Source organism: Pseudophryne corroboree, chromosome 5 (genome assembly GCF_028390025.1).
Source record: "Pseudophryne corroboree isolate aPseCor3 chromosome 5, aPseCor3.hap2, whole genome shotgun sequence".
NCBI lineage: Eukaryota > Metazoa > Chordata > Amphibia > Anura > Myobatrachidae > Pseudophryne > Pseudophryne corroboree.
Genome location: NC_086448.1, coordinates 657,968,646 through 657,993,172, shown reverse-complemented (window position 1 = coordinate 657,993,172; position 24,527 = coordinate 657,968,646). Strand labels below are relative to the sequence as shown.

Sequence of the window (24,527 nt, the reverse complement as noted above, 5' to 3'; positions counted from 1 at the left end):
TCCCAAAATTTGTAAATTTTTTATAGTACAGGATCATTTCCGTTGTTCTTTTTAAATTTAGTTGTTTTTACCATTCAATAAATTACCCTATACCGCATGTAAACATATGGATTCTGTGAAAAGCTGCGGACTGTGTATCCGCGGTAGTGATCATGGCTTTGAAGATCACTTAAGGGATTTGGTTTTGTCTGCCTGAAGCAGGCGAAACATAACCCCCGATAAGTGCCGGCAGTCGGGGCTAATAGGATAGCCCCCGAGGGATGCATTAGCAGTGATAATTCATCGCGGCTAACTGGATGCTCCCCTTAGTCTTTGAATCCTGTAAAATGGCTTCTAGACTTGTATAGTATTGAAACTATTTTACATGTATTGTGGCATGTTGTGTCTGACTGCAAAATTATCTATCAACTTCCAAAAGCTCATTGTGTTATCAATTGAAATCCATGACCACCATTTATTTTTATTTGGCACATTTATAGCATTGGGGTAGCACATGCTCAATTAGGCAAGAAGCAACTCACAAGCAAGCAACATAGGTTAAAACTAGTGATGTGCACAGGAAATTTTTCGGGGTTTGTGTTTTGGTTTTGGATTCGGTTCCGCGGCCGTGTTTTGGATTCGGACGCATTTTGGCAAAACCTCCCTGAAATGTTTTTGTCGGATTCGGGTGTGTTTTGGATTTGGGTGTTTTTTTACAAAAACCCCTCAAAAACAGCTTAAATCATAGAATTTGGGGGTCATTTTGATCCCATAGTATTATTAACCTCAATAACCATAATTTCCACTCATTTTCAGTCTATTCTGAACACCTCACACCTCACAATATTATTTTTAGTCCTAAAATTTGCACCGAGGTCGCTGGATGACTAAGCTAAGCGACCCAAGTGGCCGACACAAACACCTGGCCCATCTAGGAGTGGCACTGCAGTGTCAGACAGGATGGCACTTCAAAAAAATAGTCCCCAAACAGCACATAATGCAAAGAAAAAAAGAGGCGCAATGAGGTAGCTGTGTGACTAAGCTAAGCGACCCAAGTGGCCGACACAAACACCTGGCCCATCTAGGAGTGGCACTGCAGTGTCAGACAGGATGGCAGATTTAAAAAATAGTCCCCAAACAGCACATGATGCAAAGAAAAAAAGAGGTGCACCAAGGTCGCTGGATGGCTAAGCTAAGCGACCCAAGTGGCCGACACAAACACCTGGCCCATCTAGGAGTGGCACTGCAGTGTCAGACAGGATGGCAAATTTAAAAAATAGTCCCCAAACACCACATGATGCAAAGAAAAAAAGAGGTGCACAAAGGTCGCTGGATGGCTAAGCTAAGCGACCCAAGTGGCCGACACATACACCTGGCCCATCTAGGAGTGGCACTGCAGTGCCAGACAGGATGGCAGATTAAAAAAATAGTCCCCAAACAGCACATGATGCAAAGAAAAAAAGAGGCGCAATGAGGTAGCTGTGTGACTAAGCTAAGCGACCCAAGTGGCCGACACAAACACCTGGCCCATCTAGGAGTGGCACTGCAGTGTCAGACAGGATGGCACTTCAAAAAAAAAGTCCCCAAACAGCACATGATGCAAAGAAAAAAAGAGGCGCAATGAGGTAGCTGTGTGACTAAGCTAAGCGACCCAAGTGGCCGACAAAAACACCTGGCCCATCTAGGAGTGGCACTGCAGTGTCAGACAGGATGGCACTTCCAAAAACAGTCCCCAAACAGCACATGATGCAAAGAAAAATGAAAGAAAAAAGTAGTGATGTGCACCGGACATTTTTCGGGTTTTGTGTTTTGGTTTTGGATTCGGTTCCGCGGCCGTGGTTTGGATTCGGACGCGTTTTGGTAAAACCTCACCGAAATTTTTTTGTCGGATTCGGGTGTGTTTTGGATTTGGGTGTTTTTTACAAAAAACCCTAAAAAACAGCTTTAATCATAGAATTTGGGGGTCATTTTGATCCCATAGTTTTATTAACCTCAATAACCATAATTTCCAATCATTTCCAGTCTATTCTGAACACCTCACACCTCACAATATTATTTTTAGTTCTAAAATTTGCACCGAGGTCGCTGGATGGCTAAGCTAAGCGACACAAGTGGCCGACACAAACACCTGGCCCATCTAGGAGTGGCACTGCAGTGTCAGGCAGGATGGTACTTCAAAAAAATAGTCCCCAAACAGCACATGATGCAAAGAAAAAAGAGGCGCACCAAGGTCGCTGTGTGACTAAGCTAAGCGACACAAGTGGCCGACACAAACACCTGGCCCATCTAGGAGTGGCACTGCAGTGTCAGGCAGGATGGCACTTCAAAAATATAGTCCCCAAACAGCACTTGATGCAAAGAAAAAAAGAGGCGCACCAAGGTCGCTGTGTGACTAAGCTAAGCGACACAAGTGGCCGACACAAACACCTGGCCCATCTAGGAGTGGCACTGCAGTGACAGGCAGGATGGCACTTCAAAAAAATAGTCCCCAAACAGCACATGATGCAAAGAAAAAAAGAGGCGCACCAAGGTCGCTGTGTGACTAAGCTAAGCGACACAAGTGGCCGACACAAACACCTGGCCCATCTAGGAGTGGCACTGCAGTGTCAGGCAGGATGGTACTTCAAAAAAATAGTCCCCAAACAGCACATGATGCAAAGAAAAAAGAGGCGCACCAAGGTCGCTGTGTGACTAAGCTAAGCGACACAAGTGGCCGACACAAACACCTGGCCCATCTAGGAGTGGCACTGCAGTGTCAGGCAGGATGGCACTTCAAAAATATAGTCCCCAAACAGCACTTGATGCAAAGAAAAAAAGAGGCGCACCAAGGTCGCTGTGTGACTAAGCTAAGCGACACAAGTGGCCGACACAAACACCTGGCCCATCTAGGAGTGGCACTGCAGTGTCAGGCAGGATGGCACTTCAAAAAAATAGTCCCCAAACAGCACATGATGCAAAGAAAAAAAGAGGCGCACCAAGGTCGCTGTGTGACTAAGCTAAGCGACCCAAGTGGCCGACACAAACACCTGGCCCATCTAGGAGTGGCACTGCAGTGTCAGGCAGGATGGCACTTCAAAAAAATAGTCCCCAAACAGCACATGATGCAAAGAAAAAAAGAGGCGCACCAAGGTCGCTGTGTGACTAAGCTAAGCGACCCAAGTGGCCGACACAAACACCTGGCCCATCTAGGAGTGGCACTGCAGTGTCAGACAGGATGGCAGATTTAAAAAATAGTCCCCAAACAGCACATGATGCAAAGAAAAAAAGAGGTGCACCAAGGTCGCTGGATGGCTAAGCTAAGCGACCCAAGTGGCCGACACAAACACCTGGCCCATCTAGGAGTGGCACTGCAGTGTCAGACAGGATGGCAAATTTAAAAAATAGTCCCCAAACACCACATGATGCAAAGAAAAAAAGAGGCGCACCAAGGTCGCTGTGTGACTAAGCTAAGCGACACAAGTGGCCGACACAAACACCTGGCCCATCTAGGAGTGGCACTGCAGTGTCAGGCAGGATGGCACTTCAAAAAAATAGTCCCCAAACAGCACATGATGCAAAGAAAAAAAGAGGCGCACCAAGGTCGCTGTGTGACTAAGCTAAGCGACCCAAGTGGCCGACACAAACACCTGGCCCATCTAGGAGTGGCACTGCAGTGTCAGACAGGATGGCACTTCAAAAAAATAGTCCCCAAACAGCACATAATGCAAAGAAAAAAAGAGGCGCAATGAGGTAGCTGTGTGACTAAGCTAAGCGACCCAAGTGGCCGACACAAACACCTGGCCCATCTAGGAGTGGCACTGCAGTGTCAGACAGGATGGCAGATTTAAAAAATAGTCCCCAAACAGCACATGATGCAAACAAAAAAAGAGGTGCACCAAGGTCGCTGGATGGCTAAGCTAAGCGACCCAAGTGGCCGACACAAACACCTGGCCCATCTAGGAGTGGCACTGCAGTGTCAGACAGGATGGCAAATTTAAAAAATAGTCCCCAAACACCACATGATGCAAAGAAAAAAAGAGGTGCACAAAGGTCGCTGGATGGCTAAGCTAAGCGACCCAAGTGGCCGACACATACACCTGGCCCATCTAGGAGTGGCACTGCAGTGTCAGACAGGATGGCAGATTAAAAAAATAGTCCCCAAACAGCACATGATGCAAAGAAAAAAAGAGGCGCAATGAGGTAGCTGTGTGACTAAGCTAAGCGACCCAAGTGGCCGACACAAACACCTGGCCCATCTAGGAGTGGCACTGCAGTGTCAGACAGGATGGCACTTCAAAAAAAAAGTCCCCAAACAGCACATGATGCAAAGAAAAAAAGAGGCGCAATGAGGTAGCTGTGTGACTAAGCTAAGCGACCCAAGTGGCCGACAAAAACACCTGGCCCATCTAAGAGTGGCACTGCAGTGTCAGACAGGATGGCAAATTTAAAAAATAGTCCCCAAACACCACATGATGCAAAGAAAAAAAGAGGCGCACCAAGGTCGCTGTGTGACTAAGCTAAGCGACACAAGTGGCCGACACAAACACCTGGCCCATCTAGGAGTGGCACTGCAGTGTCAGGCAGGATGGTACTTCAAAAAAATAGTCCCCAAACAGCACATGATGCAAAGAAAAAAGAGGCGCACCAAGGTCGCTGTGTGACTAAGCTAAGCGACACAAGTGGCCGACACAAACACCTGGCCCATCTAGGAGTGGCACTGCAGTGTCAGGCAGGATGGCACTTCAAAAATATAGTCCCCAAACAGCACTTGATGCAAAGAAAAAAAGAGGCGCACCAAGGTCGCTGTGTGACTAAGCTAAGCGACACAAGTGGCCGACACAAACACCTGGCCCATCTAGGAGTGGCACTGCAGTGTCAGGCAGGATGGCACTTCAAAAAAATAGTCCCCAAACAGCACATGATGCAAAGAAAAAAAGAGGCGCACCAAGGTCGCTGTGTGACTAAGCTAAGCGACCCAAGTGGCCGACACAAACACCTGGCCCATCTAGGAGTGGCACTGCAGTGTCAGGCAGGATGGCACTTCAAAAAAATAGTCCCCAAACAGCACATGATGCAAAGAAAAAAAGAGGCGCACCAAGGTCGCTGTGTGACTAAGCTAAGCGACCCAAGTGGCCGACACAAACACCTGGCCCATCTAGGAGTGGCACTGCAGTGTCAGACAGGATGGCAGATTTAAAAAATAGTCCCCAAACAGCACATGATGCAAAGAAAAAAAGAGGTGCACCAAGGTCGCTGGATGGCTAAGCTAAGCGACCCAAGTGGCCGACACAAACACCTGGCCCATCTAGGAGTGGCACTGCAGTGTCAGACAGGATGGCAAATTTAAAAAATAGTCCCCAAACACCACATGATGCAAAGAAAAAAAGAGGCGCACCAAGGTCGCTGTGTGACTAAGCTAAGCGACACAAGTGGCCGACACAAACACCTGGCCCATCTAGGAGTGGCACTGCAGTGTCAGGCAGGATGGCACTTCAAAAAAATAGTCCCCAAACAGCACATGATGCAAAGAAAAAAAGAGGCGCACCAAGGTCGCTGTGTGACTAAGCTAAGCGACCCAAGTGGCCGACACAAACACCTGGCCCATCTAGGAGTGGCACTGCAGTGTCAGACAGGATGGCACTTCAAAAAAATAGTCCCCAAACAGCACATAATGCAAAGAAAAAAAGAGGCGCAATGAGGAAGCTGTGTGACTAAGCTAAGCGACCCAAGTGGCCGACACAAACACCTGGCCCATCTAGGAGTGGCACTGCAGTGTCAGACAGGATGGCAGATTTAAAAAATAGTCCCCAAACAGCACATGATGCAAAGAAAAAAAGAGGTGCACCAAGGTCGCTGGATGGCTAAGCTAAGCGACCCAAGTGGCCGACACAAACACCTGGCCCATCTAGGAGTGGCACTGCAGTGTCAGACAGGATGGCAAATTTAAAAAATAGTCCCCAAACACCACATGATGCAAAGAAAAAAAGAGGTGCACAAAGGTCGCTGGATGGCTAAGCTAAGCGACCCAAGTGGCCGACACATACACCTGGCCCATCTAGGAGTGGCACTGCAGTGTCAGACAGGATGGCAGATTAAAAAAATAGTCCCCAAACAGCACATGATGCAAAGAAAAAAAGAGGCGCAATGAGGTAGCTGTGTGACTAAGCTAAGCGACCCAAGTGGCCGACACAAACACCTGGCCCATCTAGGAGTGGCACTGCAGTGTCAGACAGGATGGCACTTCAAAAAAAAAGTCCCCAAACAGCACATGATGCAAAGAAAAAAAGAGGCGCAATGAGGTAGCTGTGTGACTAAGCTAAGCGACCCAAGTGGCCGACAAAAACACCTGGCCCATCTAGGAGTGGCACTGCAGTGTCAGACAGGATGGCACTTCCAAAAACAGTCCCCAAACAGCACATGATGCAAAGAAAAATGAAAGAAAAAAGTAGTGATGTGCACCGGACATTTTTCGGGTTTTGTGTTTTGGTTTTGGATTCGGTTCCGCGGCCGTGGTTTGGATTCGGACGCGTTTTGGTAAAACCTCACCGAAATTTTTTTGTCGGATTCGGGTGTGTTTTGGATTTGGGTGTTTTTTACAAAAAACCCTAAAAAACAGCTTAAATCATAGAATTTGGGGGTCATTTTGATCCCATAGTTTTATTAACCTCAATAACCATAATTTCCAATCATTTCCAGTCTATTCTGAACACCTCACACCTCACAATATTATTTTTAGTCCTAAAATTTGCACCGAGGTCGCTGGATGGCTAAGCTAAGCGACACAAGTGGCCGACACAAACACCTGGCCCATCTAGGAGTGGCACTGCAGTGTCAGGCAGGATGGTACTTCAAAAAAATAGTCCCCAAACAGCACATGATGCAAAGAAAAAAGAGGCGCACCAAGGTCGCTGTGTGACTAAGCTAAGCGACACAAGTGGCCGACACAAACACCTGGCCCATCTAGGAGTGGCACTGCAGTGTCAGGCAGGATGGCACTTCAAAAATATAGTCCCCAAACAGCACTTGATGCAAAGAAAAAAAGAGGCGCACCAAGGTCGCTGTGTGACTAAGCTAAGCGACACAAGTGGCCGACACAAACACCTGGCCCATCTAGGAGTGGCACTGCAGTGTCAGGCAGGATGGCACTTCAAAAAAATAGTCCCCAAACAGCACATGATGCAAAGAAAAAAAGAGGCGCACCAAGGTCGCTGTGTGACTAAGCTAAGCGACACAAGTGGCCGACACAAACACCTGGCCCATCTAGGAGTGGCACTGCAGTGTCAGGCAGGATGGTACTTCAAAAAAATAGTCCCCAAACAGCACATGATGCAAAGAAAAAAGAGGCGCACCAAGGTCGCTGTGTGACTAAGCTAAGCGACACAAGTGGCCGACACAAACACCTGGCCCATCTAGGAGTGGCACTGCAGTGTCAGGCAGGATGGCACTTCAAAAATATAGTCCCCAAACAGCACTTGATGCAAAGAAAAAAAGAGGCGCACCAAGGTCGCTGTGTGACTAAGCTAAGCGACACAAGTGGCCGACACAAACACCTGGCCCATCTAGGAGTGGCACTGCAGTGTCAGGCAGGATGGCACTTCAAAAAAATAGTCCCCAAACAGCACATGATGCAAAGAAAAAAAGAGGCGCACCAAGGTCGCTGTGTGACTAAGCTAAGCGACCCAAGTGGCCGACACAAACACCTGGCCCATCTAGGAGTGGCACTGCAGTGTCAGGCAGGATGGCACTTCAAAAAAATAGTCCCCAAACAGCACATGATGCAAAGAAAAAAAGAGGCGCACCAAGGTCGCTGTGTGACTAAGCTAAGCGACACAAGTGGCCGACACAAACACCTGGCCCATCTATGAGTGGCACTGCAGTGTCAGGCAGAATGGCACTTCAAAAAAATAGTCCCCAAACAGCACATGATGCAAATAAAAATAAGATTTTACTCACCGGTAAATCTATTTCTCGTAGTCCGTAGTGGATGCTGGGGACTCCGTAAGGACCATGGGGAATAGCGGCTCCGCAGGAGACTGGGCACAGCTAAGAAAGATTTAGGACTACCTGGTGTGCACTGGCTCCTCCCACTATGACCCTCCTCCAGACTTCAGTAACGATACTGTGCCCGGAAGAGCTGACACAATAAGGAAGGATTTTGAATCCCGGGTAAGACTCATACCAGCCACACCAATCACACCGTATAACTCGTGATAATATACCCAGTTAACAGTATGAACACAACAGAGCCTCTCAAAAGATGGCTCAACAATAACCCTTGTAGTTAACAATAACTATATACAAGTATTGCAGACAGTCCGCACTTGGGACGGGCGCCCAGCATCCACTACGGACTACGAGAAATAGATTTACCGGTGAGTAAAATCTTATTTTCTCTGACGTCCTAGTGGATGCTGGGGACTCCGTAAGGACCATGGGGATTATACCAAAGCTCCCAAATGGGCGGGAGAGTGCAGATGACTCTGCAGCACCGAATGAGAGAACTCAAGGTCCTCCTCAGCCAGGGTATCAAATTTGTAGAATTTTGCAGACGTGTTTGCCCCTGACCAAGTAGCAGCTCGGCAAAGTTGTAAAGCCGAGACCCCTCGGGCAGCCGCCCAAGAAGAGCCCACTTTCCTCGTGGAATGGGCTTTTACAGATTTAGGCTGCGGCAGGCCAGCCACAGAATGCGCAAGCTGAATTGTGCTAGAAATCCAGCGAGCAATAGTCTGCTTTGAAGCAGGAGCACCCATCTTGTTGGGTGCATACAGGATAAATAGCGAGTCAGTCTTCCTGACTCCAGCCGTCCTGGAAACATAAATTTTCAAGGCCCTGACTACGTCCAGTAACTTGGAGTCCTCCAAGTGCCTAGTAGCCGCAGGCACCACGATAGGTTGGTTCAAGTGAAAAGCTGATACCACCTTAGGAAGAAACTGGGGACGAGTCCTCAATTCTGCCCTATCCATATGGAAAATCAAATAGGGGCTTTTACATGACAAAGTAGCCAATTCTGACACATGCCTTGCCGAAGCCAAGGCCAAAAGCATGACCACTTTCCACGTGAGATATTTTAAATCCACGGTTTTGAGTGGCTCAAACCAATGTGACTTTAGGAAACCCAACACCACGTTGAGGTCCCACGGTGCCACTGGAGGCCCAAAAGGAGGCTGAATATGCAGCACTCCCTTGACAAATGTCTGAACTTCAGGCAGTGAAGCCAGTTCTTTTTGGAAGAAAATCGACAGAGCCGAAATCTGGACCTTAATGGAACCCAGTTTTAGGCCCATAGTCACCCCTGACTGTAGGAAGTGCAGAAATCGACCTAGCTGGAATTCCTCCATTGGGGCCTTCCTGGCCTCACACCACGCAACATATTTTCGCCATATGCGGTGATAATGTTGTACGGTTACATCTTTTCTAGCTTTAATGAGCGTAGGAATGACTTCCTCCGGAATACCCTTTTCTTTTAGGATCTGGTGTTCAACCGCCATGCCGTCAAACGCAGCCGCGGTAAGTCTTGGAACAGACAGGGCCCCTGCAGCAGCAGGTCCTGTCTGAGCGGCAGAGGCCATGGGTCCTCTGAGATTAATTCTTGAAGTTCCGGGTACCAAGACCTTCTTGGCCAATCTGGAACAATGAGTATAGTTCTTACTCCTCTTTTCCTTATTATCCTCAGTACCTTGGGTATGAGAGGAAGAGGAGGGAACACATAAACCGACCGGTACACCCACGGTGTCACTAGAGCGTCCACAGCTATCGCCTGAGGGTCTCTTGACCTGGCGCAATATTTTTCTAGCTTTTTGTTTAAGCGGGACGCCATCATGTCCACCTGTGGCCTTTCCCAACGGTTTACAATCAGTTGGAAGACTTCTGGATGAAGTCCCCACTCTCCCGGGTGGAGGTCGTGCCTGCTGAGGAAGTCTGCTTCCCAGTTGTCCACTCCCGGAATGAACACTGCTGACAGTGCTAACACGTGATTTTCCGCCCATCGGAGAATCCTTGTGGCTTCTGCCATCGCCGTCCTGCTTCTTGTGCCGCCCTGTCGATTTACATGGGCGACTGCCGTGAGGTTGTCTGACTGGATCAGAACCGGCTGGTTTTGAAGCAGGGGCTTTGCCTGACTTAGGGCATTGTAAATGGCCCTCAGTTCCAGAACATTTATGTGTAGGGAAGTCTCCTGACTTGACCAAAGTCCTTGGACGTTTCTTCCCCGTGTGACTGCTCCCCAGCCCCGAAGGCTGGCATCCGTGGTCACCAGGACCCAGTCCTGTATGCCGAATCTGCGGCCCTCTCTGAGATGAGCACTCTGCAGCCACCACAGCAGAGACACCCTGGTCCTTGGAGACAGGGTTATCAACCGATGCATTTGAAGATGCGATCCGGACCATTGGTCCAACAGGTCCCATTGAAAGGTTCTGGCATGGAACCTGCCGAATGGAATCGCTTCGTAGGAAGCTACCATCTTTCCCAGGACTCGCGTGCAGTGATGCACCGACACCTGTTTTGGTTTCAGGAGGCCTCTGACTAGAGATGACAGCTCCTTGGCTTTCTCCTCTGGGAGAAACACTTTTTTCTGGACTGTGTCCAGAATCATCCCCAGGACAGGGCCGAAACTAGGGGGGGGCTAAGGGGTCACGCGCCCCGGGCGCCGGATTTCCGGGGGCGCAGGGACCTCTACCCGTCTGTCAGCTGCTTCTCCAACTTCCCGCCCGCCGCGATCATCTCCGTTAGCTGAGTGACTGGCGCGGTGCCGCCGCTGCTGCACGTCTCCCTGCTTGTCCAACACTCGGCCACCGCGATCATGTCCTGCAGCTGAGACTGAGTACGGAGGCGCCGCGGTCCCGACGCTGTTGCAGGTGACCTCTGTATTCCGGCCTGGCAGCGCCTTCTGCAAACCTGGCTCCAGCCCAGCTGCCTGCCTGCCTGTGCTTCCGGAGGGACGCTGAGAGAAGACAAGCCAGCGACAAGTTCAACGAACTCCCCACTCTGGGCTAAGGCAAGCGGGCATTGTGTGGGGGGGGGAGTCCAGGCAGGAGGAGCAGCCTGTGCAATATATGTATAGAGCATATATGCTTATACTGTGTCTGCTGTGTGTGTGTGTCGGTACACATATATATATATATATATATATATATATATACTGTGTGTTTAAAAATAAATAAATAAATAAATATATATATTCCCTTGGCATTTATTTTTATATATTGTATTTTTGCTTTATTTTTATTTTTTTATTTATTTAAAAACATTATTTTTTATCTATCTATCTATCTATCTATCTATCTATCTATCTATCTATCAGTAGTTGATCACCTTGACAAAGGGGGTGCCAGCCCAGAAACGTTGGTGTGGCGTGATATTTAATACACGTTGTCGCTGTGATTTTCATTTCTTTATTTTATATATACACTGCTCAAAAAAATAAAGGGAACACTAAAATAACACATCCTAGATCTGAATGAATGAAATATTCTTATTAAATACTTTGTTCTTTACATAGTTGAATGTGCTGACAACAATATCACACAAAAATTATCAATGGAAATCAAATTTATTAACCCATGGAGGTCTGGATTTGGAGTCACCCTCAAAATTAAAGTGGAAAAACACACTACAGGCTGATCCAACTTTGATGTAATGTCCTTAAAACAAGTCAAAATGAGGCTCAGTAGTGTGTGTGGCCTCCACGTGCCTGTATGACCTCCCTACAACCCACACAAGTGGCTCAGGTAGTGCAGCTCATCCAGGATGGCACATCAATGCGAGCTGTGGCAAGAAGGTTTGCTGTGTCTGTCAGCATAGTGTCCAGAGCATGGAGGCGCTACCAGGAGACAGGCCACTACATCAGGAGACGTGGAGGAGGCCGTAGGAGGGCAACAACCCAGCAGCTGGACCGCTACCTCCACCTTTGTGCAAGGAGGAACAGGAGGAGCACTGCCAGAGCCCTGCAAAATGACCTCCAGCAAGCCACAAATGTGCTTGTGTCTACTCAAACGATCAGAAACAGACTCCATGAGGGTGGTATGAGGGCCCGACGCCCACAGGTGGGGGTTGTGCTTACAGCCCAACACCGTGCAGGACGTTTGGCATTTGCCAGAGAACACCAAGATTGGCAAATTCGCCACTGGCGCCCTGTGCTCTTCACAGATGAAAGCAGGTTCTCACTGAGCACATGTGACAGACGTGACAGAGTCTGGAGACGCCAAGGAGAACGTTCTGCTGCCTGCAACATCCTCCAGCATGACCGGTTTGGCAGTGGGTCAGTAATAGTGTGAGGTGGCATTTCTTTGGGGGGCCGCACAGCCCTCAATGTGCTCGCCAGAGGTAGCCTGACTGCCATTAGGTACTGAGATGAGATCCTCAGAACCTTTGTGAGACCATATGCTGGTGCGGTTGGCCCTGGGTTCCTCCTAATGCAAGACAATGCTAGACCTCATGTGGCTGGAATGTGTCAGCAGTTCCTGCAAGACAAAGGCATTGATGCTATGGACTGGCCCGCCCGTTCCCCAGACCTGAATCCAATTGAGCACATCTGGGACATCATGTCTCGCTCCATCCAGGGCCGGTGCAAGGTTTCAAGTCACCCTAGGCAAAAATTTGCAATGCTGCCCCTGCTTTCCCTCAACATCCTCCACCCAGCCCCTTGTAAACACATACACATCCACTTCATGCCCCTAGCAGTACACTGTCCCAAGTCAGATTGAAGCTGGGAAAAGACGCGCATGCAAGTTTCCAGCCACCTGACAGTTCAAAAAGTTTATAGTATAAATATCTATCTCATACAAAGAGAAACCTACATGGCAGCTGTGAGAGACACAGGTGTAGAGGTGCATAAAGGTCCCTTTAACCCATCACTAATCACACTGTATTATAGCTGCAATTAGGGTTACCGTTATTGCAATTACAGATTTCTGGAGGGGGCGATTGCACAAAAAAACACAGTTATAGTATAGCCATTTCTTTTCTAAAATTTCAGGCCTTTGCATACACCTTTATATTTATTTATTAACAGTTTCTTATATAGCGCAGCAAATTCCGTTGCGCTTTACAGCTGGACACAATTAGTGGCAAGAGGAATTCCTTCTTTTTAGAATTGTTATATGTGATATGCTATTAAATTGTCACCCTTTTATATAGCACAAACCATCCGTTTATTATTATTATTATTATTACTATATATTATTATTATTAAGGTTATTATCATTATTTTTACAACTATTGATAGTGTATTAATTCAAATTCATTCAGCCAGCGCTGGTACACATTTTCTTTTCTACAATTAGATGACAAAACTGGGTAAAAACAGTCATAGAGGTAGGAGGGTCCTGCTCACAAGCTTACAATCTATAGGGAAATAGGCATTGATACACAAGGATACCTAGGTGCTATCTATTGCATAGCTGTCCACCAGATTACAAAGGTTTTTGGTGGGCTGCATGATATCACATCACAGCAGTGATGAACCAGGGTCAGGACAAAAGGAGAGTGAAGAAAGAAAATGTGGGGGGATATGTGTGGACTGTGTGGACTGTACTGTGGGAATATAGGCCCTCATTCCGAGTTGTTCGCTCGCAAGGCGATTTTAGCAGAGTTGCTCACGCTAAGCCGCCGCCTACTGGGAGTGAATCTTAGCATCTTAAAATTGCGAACGACGTATTCGCAATATTGCGATTACACACCTCGTAGCAGTTTCTGAGTAGCTTCAGACTTACTCGGCATCTGCGATCAGTTCAGTGCTTGTCGTTCCTGGTTTGACGTCACAAACACACCCAGCGTTCGCCCAGACACTCCTCCGTTTCTCCGGCCACTCCTGCGTTTTTTCCGGAAACTGTAGCGTTTTTTCCCACACGCCCATAAAACGGCCTGTTTCCGCCCAGAAACACCCATTTCCTGTCAATCACACTACGATCGCCTGAGCGAAGAAAAAGCCGTGAGTAAAAATCCTACCTTCATAGCAAATTTACTTGGCGCAGTCGCAGTGCAGACATTGCGCATGCGCACTAAGCGGAAAAACGCTGCGATGCGAAGAAATTTTCCGAGCGAACGACTCGGAATGACCTCCATAATTGGATAGGAAAGCTCTGAAAGTTATGTGGGTGGTTCTGGAATTTAATAGGCTTGTCTGAATAGGTGAGTTTTTAGGGAACCCTTGAAGGTTTGAAGACTAGACGAGTCTTATTGTACGTGGTAGGGCATTCCCCAGAGTGGGTGCAGCCAGAAGAAAGTCCTGTAATCGTGCATGGGAGCAAGTAATGAGTGTGGACGAGAGACGTAGATCTTGTGAAGAGGTCGGGTTGGGAGATTTTTTGAGATAAGCGGAGTGATGTACGTTGGTGTAGTTTGGTTAATGGACTTGCGTGTGAGTAAAAGTATTTTATACTGAATACGGTAGAATACGGGTAACCAGTGGAGGGACTGACAGAGCAGATCAGCAGCGAGGAATATTAGCCTCACAGAATGGATTATAATGGTGAAAGCCATCAGATGCCATTGCCTGCCCTATTTATGTAATCAGATTGCTCTACTTGTACCATTTATGTAATCGGAACCATCCGTATGCCACGTGTCATTACACTCCAAATGCCGCTGGTGTCACCATATCCCTTCACACAACTCTTATAGTATGTGTCATCAGACCCTTCCACATGCCCCTTATGTATCATTACAGCCATCCACATGCCTCTTATGTAGTGTTCCAGCTATAATGCGGGCAGGGCAGGGCGCAGAGGTGCCGGGGCAGTGTGCTTGGTGCGCATATGCCCAAAATGGGGCGCGGCTGGTGGCGTCACTATTTGTGGAGGTGTAGCTCCCATAACACCACTAATGGGGTCGTGCCCCAGCTGACTGCATCATTAATAGGGGCATGCCCAGCACCTATGGAGGTGCTAGGCATCCCCAAAATCTCCCTTTTATGTGAATAGATGCTGTGCGCATGTGGCGGCAGCAATCAGGCTGTTTTAGCAGGATGCCAGTAATGGGGTAGGGTACATTTTGCCCTTTAAACAGCCTAGCATGAATACTATTATGTGTCATCACAGCTCTCCATGTGTCATTACACTCATCCACATGCTCCTTATGTGACATCGGACCCCTCTACAGACCCTTCAATCCCCTAATAATGAATATATGCCCATGAACATTTTGCTGCTGGAGCCAATATACTTTTCTCCACCAGCAAGGCCAACTTTTACTGGAGCACGCTGACTAATCTGTGACATCTGCACATAGAGGTTACATGACACACACAATGGTCCTCCTCTTATCACCTAGTGACAATCTCGCTTCTGTTTCCAGTCCCAGAAGGGAACACGCGACATGCCGCCACCACAATGATGTGGAAGGAGTAGGTGCAGATAGCGGATATTCTATATATTATACTTCACCTGGTACAGTAGCTCCACAGATATGTCAATACAGCACAAAAGGCGCAGATGTAATATACCATGTTACAGTGTTTCGTAGAACGCAGCACTCAGAGAATTAGCAATAATAATTAAAAAAGTGTTTCAAACAGTACAATACAGCATTAATGTACAGTATGATACAGCATATTGTATAGCTGAGGCTGACACTTTAGGAGGGCTGAGAGTCCTTTCATCAGTACATCTTAAAAACTTCAGGAAGAAGACACATACTGTATATAGGTTCAGCAGTTTGGAGTAGTAAAGATGCAGGGACCACCATGTGTTCCATTCCTTCTACTCTCTGGATCCTACCTGCCCCACATGTTATGCACACTTGGTGTTTGGGAGGGAGCACTTTGCCTTCAGCAGTAGCAGAGTGCTGGGAGTGGCACACGTGTTAGTTAAGCTCAGGAAATGAAAGTACTGTGTATAATTATACTGTAGATGCTGCACTTTTGGGTGTTTACATAGGAACACAGAACATTAGGCTACTACTTACCACCAGACAAGACACAGCCTCTCACTCACTTTAGTCTCTGTGTGCAGCTTGTCACAGCACATGCCAGCAGCTGAGCTCCTCGTCTGTCTCATCTAGGGGGCGGAGCTACAGCGGCTGACTGGGAGCGAGTGAAGAGAAGGAAGGAAACAGCAGGGGATAGCAGCTGACGCGCTGGCTGTATACAGTACCAGCACAGCACAAGTGGTTAGCCCAGAACCCCGAGAGCAGTGGAAAGCAGAGACTGTCTCTGGTTACTGGTAAGACCTGCAGCTATCCCCACGATCATATAAAGAATCTGTCTCCTTCAGAAACATCCTTCACTCTTGTGGGGGCGCCCTCTGGTGGCTGGCGCTCTAGGCAGCTGCCTAAAGCTGCCTAATGGAAGCGCCGGCTCTGGCTCCATCCACCAATGCCACGTTGCACCACAGACTGTCCAGGAGTTAGCGGCTGCTTTAGTCCAGGTCTGGGAGGAGATCCCTCAGGAGACCATCCGCCACCTCATCAGGAGCATGCCCAGGCGTTGTAGGGAGGTCATACAGGCACGTGGAGGCCACAGACACTACTGAGCCTCATTTTGACTTGTTTTAAGGACATTACATCAAAGTTGGATCAGCCTGTAGTGTGTTTTTCCACTTTAATTTTGAGGGTGACTCCAAATCCAGACCTCCATGGGTTAATAAATTTGATTTCCATTGATAATTTTTGTGTGATTTTGTTGTCAGCACATTCAACTATGTAAAGAACAAAGTATTTAATAAGAATATTTCATTCATTCAGATCTAGGATGTGTTATTTTAGTGTTCCCTTTATTTTTTTGAGCAGTGTATATATATATATAAACTTTCGGCGGCACTCAGAGCATCAAAGAAGGAGACAAGACTGTATCTAATAGTCAATGTTTCAATGTTACATTATAACATTTTCATCAGGACAATACACTGTGAGCAACAACATACCTTTATACCTGCCAGACCGTCCGTGGCACCCAGCGTCCGTCGATATTAGTGTGTATTTATTCTTATATACACTTTTATTCTTTCCCTTTATTTTTATATGGTTTGTTATCCTTGTAATAAGTTGTTTGTTCTGTATCACTACCAGGCGAGATTCTCCGTGACGCCACGTCCAGCGTCCCGTGATGACGTCATCTTCACTGAACGGGTGCGGCGGACACTGGGTGCCACGAACGGTCTGGCGGGTATAAAGGTATGTTTTTGCTCACATTGCATTGTCCTGACAAAAATGTTATAATATAACATTGAAACGTTGACTATTAGACACAGTCTTGTCTCCTTCTTTGATGCTCTGAGTGCCGCTAACAGTTCATTTATATATGGGGACCCTGTGTGTTTCTCATGAAAGGCACCGGCTATCATGCTGTTTTGTATTTAGGAGAAGAGTGCCGCTGACTGCACTTGTGTGTGTGTATGTATGTATGTATGTATGTATGTGTGTGTATGTATATATATATATATATATATATATGTATATATATATATATATATATATGTAATTTATTGGGGTTTTTTTTAATTATTATTTTTTTGTATGTGTGTGTGCGGTGGTGGTTGTGGTGGGGGAAGGGGGGGTGCAAAATTTCTGCCTTGCCCCGGGTGCCGAAAATCCTAGTTTCGGCCCTGCCCAGGAACAGTAGACGTGTCGCCGGAACCAGCTGAGACTTTGGAATATTCAGAATCCAACCGTGCTGGTGTAGCACCTCCTGAGATAATGCTACGCCGACCAACAACTGCTCTCTGGACCTCGCCCTTATCAGGAGATCGTCCAAGTATGGTATAATTAAAACTCCCTTTTTCCGAAGGAGTATCATCATTTCGGCCATTATCTTGGTAAATACCCTCGGTGCCGTGGACAGGCCGAACGGCAACGTCTGGAATTGGTAATGACAATCCTGTACCACAAATCTGAGGTACTCCTGGTGAGGATGGTAAATGGGGACATGCAGGTAAGCATCCTTGATGTCCAGAGATACCATGTAATCTCCCTCTTCCAGGCTTGCAATAACCGCCCTGAGCGATTCCATCTTGAACTTGAATTTTCTTAAATCTGTGTTCAAGGATTTCAAATTTAAAATGGGTCTCACCGAACCGTCCGGTTTCGGTACCACAAACATTGTGGAATAGTAACCCCGTCCTTGTTGAAGTAGGGGCACCTTGACTATCACCTGCTGGGAATACAGCTTGTGAATTGCCTCTAACACAGCCTCCCTTTCTGAGGGAGTCGTTGGTAAGGCAGATTTGAGGAAACGGCGGGGGGGGGGGGATGTCTCGAATTCCAGCCTGTACCCCTGAGATACCACTTGAAGGATCCAGGGATCTACCTGTGAGCGAGCCCACTGATTGCTGAAGTTTTTGAGACGGCCCCCCACCGTACCTGGCTCCGCCTGTTGAGCCCCAGCGTCATGCGGCGGACTTAGCAGAAGAAGCGGGGGAAGACTTTTGTTCCTGGGAAGTGGCTGTATGCTGCAGCTTTTTTCCCCTACCTCTGCCTCTGGGCAGAAAGGACGCGCCTCTACCCCGTCTGCTCTTTTGGGGGCGAAAGGACTGTACCTGATAATACGGTGCTCTCTTTGGTTGTGAGGGGACATGTGGCAAAAATGCTGATTTCCCAGCCGTTGCTGTGGACACTAAGTCCGAAAGACTATCCCCGAACAACTCCTCACCCTTATAAGGCAAAACTTCCATGTGCCTTTTAGAATCTGCATCACCTGTCCACTGCCGGGTCCATAACCCTCTCCTGGCAGAAATGGACAGTGCACTTATTTTAGATGCCAGCCGGCAAATATCCCTCTGTGCATCTCTTATGTAGAAGACAGCGTCTTTAATATGCTCTACGTTTAGCAATATAGTGTCCCTGTCTAGGGTGTCAATGTTTTCTGACAGGGAGTCTGACCATGCAGCTGCAGCACTGCACATCCATGCTGAGGCAATAGCTGGTCTCAGTATAATACCAGTGTGTGTATATATAGCTTTCAGGAGAGCCTCCTGCTTTCTGTCAGCAGGTTCCTTTAGGGCGGCCGTATCCTGGGACGGCAGTGCCACCTTTTTTGATAAGTGCATAAGTGCTTTATCCACCCTAGGGGGTGTTTCCCAACGTGACCTATCCTCTGGCGGGAAAGGGTACGCCATTAGTAATTTTTTTGAAATTACCAATTTTTTATCGGGGGAAGCCCACGCTAGTTCACACACTTATTTTAATTCTTCAGAAGGGGGAAAAACTACTGGTAGTTTTTTCTCCCCAAACATAATACCCTTTTTTGTGGTACCTGGGGTCACCTCAGAAATGTGTAAAACATTTTTCATTGCCTCAATCATATAACGAGTGGCCCTATTGGACATTACATTAGTCTCTTCATCGTCGACACTGGTATCAGTATCCGTGTCGACATCTGTGTCTGCCATCTGAGGTAGCGGGCGTTTTAGAGCCCCTGATGACTTTTGAGACGTCTGGGCAGGCACGGGCTGAGAAGCCGGCTGCCCCGCATTTGGCATGTCGTCAAATTTTTTATGTAAGGAGTCGACACTTTCGCGTAATTCCTTCCACAAGTCCATCCACTCCGGTGTCTGCCCCGCAGGGGGTGACAACACATTTATAGGCACCTGCTCCTCCTCCACATAAGTCTCCTCATCAAACATGTCGACACAGCCATACCGACACACCGCACACACACAGGGAATGCTCTGACAGAAGACAGGACCCCACAAAGCCCTTTGGGGAGACAGAGAGAGAGTATGCCAGCACACACCAGAGCGCTATATAATCCAGGGATTAACTAAATTATATCCCTTTATAGCTGCTATATGTATATTGCGCCTAAATTTAGTGCCCCCCCTCTCTTTTTTACCCTTTCTGTAGTGCAGACTGCAGGGGAGAGCCAGGGAGCTTCCTTCCAGCGGAGCTGTGAGGGAGAAATGGCGCCAGTGTGCTGAGGGAGATAGCTCCGCCCCTTTTTAGCGGACTTTTCTCCCGCTTTTTTATGGATTCTGGCAGGGGTATTTATCATATATATAGCCTCTGGGGCTATATATTGTGATATATTTGCCAGCCAAGGTGTTTTTATTGCTGCTCAGGGCGCCCCCCCCCCAGCGCCCTGCACCCTCAGTGACCGAAGTGTGAAGTGTGTATGAGGAGCAATGGTGCACAGCAGCAGTGCTGTGCGCTACCTTGGTGAAGACTGATGTCTTCTGCCGCCGATTTTCCGGATTCTTCTTGCTTCTGGCTCTGTGAGGGGGCCGGCGGCGCGGCTCCGGGACCGAACATCAATGGCCGGTTCCATGCGGTCGATCCCTCTGGAGCTAATGGTGTCCAGTAGCCTAAGAAGCCCAAGCTACCACCAGTTAGGTAGGTTCGCTTCTTCTCCCCTTAGTCCCTCGCTGCAGTGAGTCTGTTGCCAGCAGATCTCACTGTAAAATAAAAAACCTAAAATATACTTTCTCTCTAGGAGCTCAGGAGAGCCCCTAGTGTGCATCCAGCTCAGCCGGGCACAGGATTCTAACTGAAGTCTGAAGGAGGGTCATAGTGGGAGGAGCCAGTGCACACCAGGTAGTCCTAAATCTTTCTTAGCTGTGCCCAGTCTCCTGCGGAGCCGCTATTCCCCATAGTCCTTACGGAGTCCCCAGCATCCACTAGGACGTCAGAGAAAAAAGAGGCGCACCAAGGTCGCTGTGTGACTAAGCTAAGCGACACAAGTGGCCGGCACAAACACCTGGCCCATCTAGGAGTGGCACTGCAGTGTCAGGCAGGATGGCACTTCAAAAAAATAGTCCCCAAACAGCACATGATGCAAAGAAAAAAAGAGGCGCACCAAGGTCGCTGTGTGACTAAGCTAAGCGACACAAGTGGCCGACACAAACACCTGGCCCATCTAGGAGTGGCACTGCAGTGTCAGGCAGGATGGCACTTCAAAAAAATTGTCCCCAAACAGCACATGATGCAAAGAAAAAAAGAGGCGCACCACAGGTATAGAATGTAGATGGATAGTATACTTAATGAATGACGACACAGAGGTAGGTACAGCAGTGGCCTTCCGTACTGCTATATATAGTATACTGGTGGTCACTGTGTCAGCAAACTGCAAAACTAAAATGCACCACAGGTATAGAATGTAGATGGATAGTATACTTAATGAATGACGACACAGAGGTAGGTACAGCAGTGGCCTTCTGTACCGTACTGCTATATATAGTATACTGGTGGTCACTGTGTCAGCAAACTGCAAAACTAAAATGCACCACAGGTATAGAATGTAGATGGATAGTATACTTAATGAATGACGACACAGAGGTAGGTACAGCAGTGGCCTTCCGTACTGCTATATATAGTATACTGGTGGTCACTGTGTCAGCAAACTGCAAAACTAAAATGCACCACAGGTATAGAATGTAGATGGATAGTATACTTAATGAAGGACGACACAGAGGTAGGTACAGCAGTGGCCTTCCGTACTGCTATATATAGTATACTGGTGGTCACTGTGTCAGCAAACTGCAAAACTAAAATGCACCACAGGTATAGAATGTAGATGGATAGTATACTTAATGAATGACGACACAGAGGTAGGTACAGCAGTGGCCTTCCGTACCGTACTGCTATATATAGTATACTGGTGGTCACTGTGTCAGCAAACTGCAAAACTAAAATGCACCACAGGTATAGAATGTAGATGGATAGTATACTTAATGAATGACGACACAGAGGTAGGTACAGCAGTGGCCTTCCGTACTGCTATATATAGTATACTGGTGGTCACTGTGTCAGCAAACTGCAAACTAAAATGCACCACAGGTATAGAATGTAGATGGATAGTATACTTAATGAATGACGACACAAAGGTAGGTACAGCAGTGGCCTTCCGTACTGCTATATATAGTGTCAAAGTCGAAAAATATCGTGATTCACAATGCCTTGTACTAACCCCATGCACATGCCCGCTGCGTGTGCACACACTCTGCCGTGCGTATGCATATCCGCAAATTGCGTAAGATCGCCCGGCGATCACGCGCGTGTTATGCGTATTTACGGTATAGTTTGTGAGCGTGTAGCGGGCGACTCGATCGCAACATATTTAACCTATATAGTGTGTTTTATAGATAGTATTTCCCTTAACAATGTCAGAAAGTATGTTTAGTGTAAACGGTTCTTGGACAGAGAAATTCCTCTTTGCATGATATGAAGGGTCAGACAAAGGTAGAACGGTGATGTCTAGTATCCAACTGTAGAGTATTTTAAATGTAACATTTCGGTGTTGGTTAGGAAGAGATTGTTCGCTCCTGCGTATAGTTATGTTTAAAAGTAGTTTCTAGACATTTACTGTATTTGCTGTTCATTATCCATGCGGCGGGAATCCTGAGGATACCTCCCACCTGAGCAGTGGGAAATAGACACAGCCCACCTGTTCGAATCCACCTATGACCTTTTGTTATAATGCAGAGACACATTCCTGTGTCCAATGAACTATAAGATTGTAGGGCCCATTGTATTGTACTGTATGATGTGTATATAAAGGCCACCCTAGCCGGACCAGCTCTCACTCTCTCTCTCATCAACATTTATCTACCTGATAATTGGAGGACTGGATCCGGGTTGCGCAAGCGAATCATTCCCACGTGTGTAAGTTTCTCTGTAGCCATTTTGTTATTCTATATGTACGCCATTCGTTCTCATTTTGTTATCCTTTAAGTGTTTGCCATTTTATTCTCTTTGCGTTTATTCTGTTTGCTATCGTTCGCTATTGTTCACATTTATTTCTTGTTATTCTGTTTAGGTATTGATGTTAGGTCTGTAGTGTATAAGCTGTAACTGTTTTTCCCCTTTTTATACTAAAATCATCTAGAAGGTGTTGGAACCTCACCAAGTGTTGTGTGTTTCACCAGTTATTACTAAGGGTCTCTGAGCATCTAAATTGCTCAAACAGCTTGCTTAAATAACAAGCTTAACCAGTGTTATATCATTACAGTATCTCAGTACTAAGGTTTACAGTATAAGCATACTCTGTGTTTAAAGTTTAAAAGGTTATTGACTGTGTGTACGCTCGCTGTGTGTACTCCGTACACCCAGCGCAGCGTGTGTACGTAACTTGCGTACCACGTGCGAAGTCTTTGTATGCAAATAGCGCACAAAGTGCGTAGTACGTGCACGTGGTTTAGCGGCCATTACGGCTTCACGGTATTAGTAAATAGCTTATGTTAAAAGGTAGATATTTGACTCTATCAATTGGGGGCATCGTCCGGGCCTCCTCATATCCGCAGTCAAGCGAACCAGGCAGACTTTTATCCATCAGCAAAGGGCGGGAAGGTAGTATCCCCTGTATCCGTGTTTATGGTTGGGGATACGGTAGTGCTGATTAGATAAGCGTCTGCTCCGCTTGGTTTGTAGGGATGCTGGTGGGATCCGGAACCGAAAGGTAAGAACGTTAAGCTATTGTCTTTTTAAACTGTTTTAATTTCTGTTTTGTGCAAATTGCATACGCAACACACACACACCTGTATTTTCATTTGAGTACTTTCACCTATCTAACATTCCTGTTTGCCATTTGCATTGATAACGTGCTGAGGAAATTTGTTGCTATTTTAGTTAAAAGTAAAGAGTAATACTTAAGGGAGTAATCGTAAAAACACGCACGCAGCATAGAAGACACTGTGTGATGTTTGGTAAGCGTTTATAGTGAAAGATCGCTTACATTTATAGAAGCGTGTTATTTGTGTTACTGTGGACGTATCCGGCCTGTGTACACGTGTCTCTCACCGAGTGCGAGTCAAGCGTACGCGACGCAAAAGCCTACACACGTGGCGTAAATTACGTAACGTGCGTACAGATACGCCCACTAAATACAAATCACACGATAGCATTGTTTAGTAGTAGATACGGAAGCCACAAGATAATAGCACAAATTTGTTCAGTTTCCAAAATTTAGTTTAAAGGAAAAAGGTCCTTCTCTCGTTGCATTACCTCTGGGATTAGCCTGTGTTACCTGAATGAAAGAAATTTTCTGTACAGAAAAATCAAAGTATATTTGAAGTGAAAGAAGCGTGTGTATGCAAGTGAATTTTTCTTTGGGTGAACCTTGAGAAAAATCGAGATCTCGTAGAAGGATACCCGTGAAGTGAACACGTGGTGGCGTGGGAGAAGGCCATCTCACGTTAAAAGTCCATAAGGTAAGAGGAGCAATTAGTGTTACAGCAGACCAGGAGGTCCGCGAAAGTCTGAAGACCCTGACTTAAGAAAGGTCAGAGGTAGAGAGGGCAACCCAGAGGGAGGTTGGCGCAAAACCCATATAGGCCCGTGTTGAGAATACGCTCCAGCTGAAGGATTCGCAGCCTAAACAACCGATTCCGCTGGTCGTTCTGCAGATAAGTAATAGTTACTTATACGCATTGCGACTGTACCGCACGTAATTGTGTGCATTAGTTTGTTACCTTGATACCCATTCTTGCGGGATCATAAACGCTATTTGTACATTCTAACGTGATTTGTGTAGGTTTTTTTATTTTAAGGGAGGTTCGCTGATCACTCAGGAATTCTCCAGCAACTGATACTTACTGGGGAGGGTAGCATACTCCCACACGCCCCAGTAAATAGAGGTTCAGGTTGCAGGGGCCCTGGGTTGAGTACGCCAGCGCTAAGGCAGTGTGTGGGCGTATTGGTCGACGTGG

The 24,527-nt window shown here is 47.0% G+C and overlaps 1 protein-coding gene across 1 annotated transcript in view; it reads right to left on the bottom strand.

Moving 5' to 3' along the window:
* LOC134929650 (chloride channel protein C-like) overlaps window positions 1-24,527 on the bottom strand; it is a 563,568-nt gene that overhangs the window by 169,826 nt on the left and 369,215 nt on the right. The gene's annotated exons all lie outside the window — the stretch shown is intronic.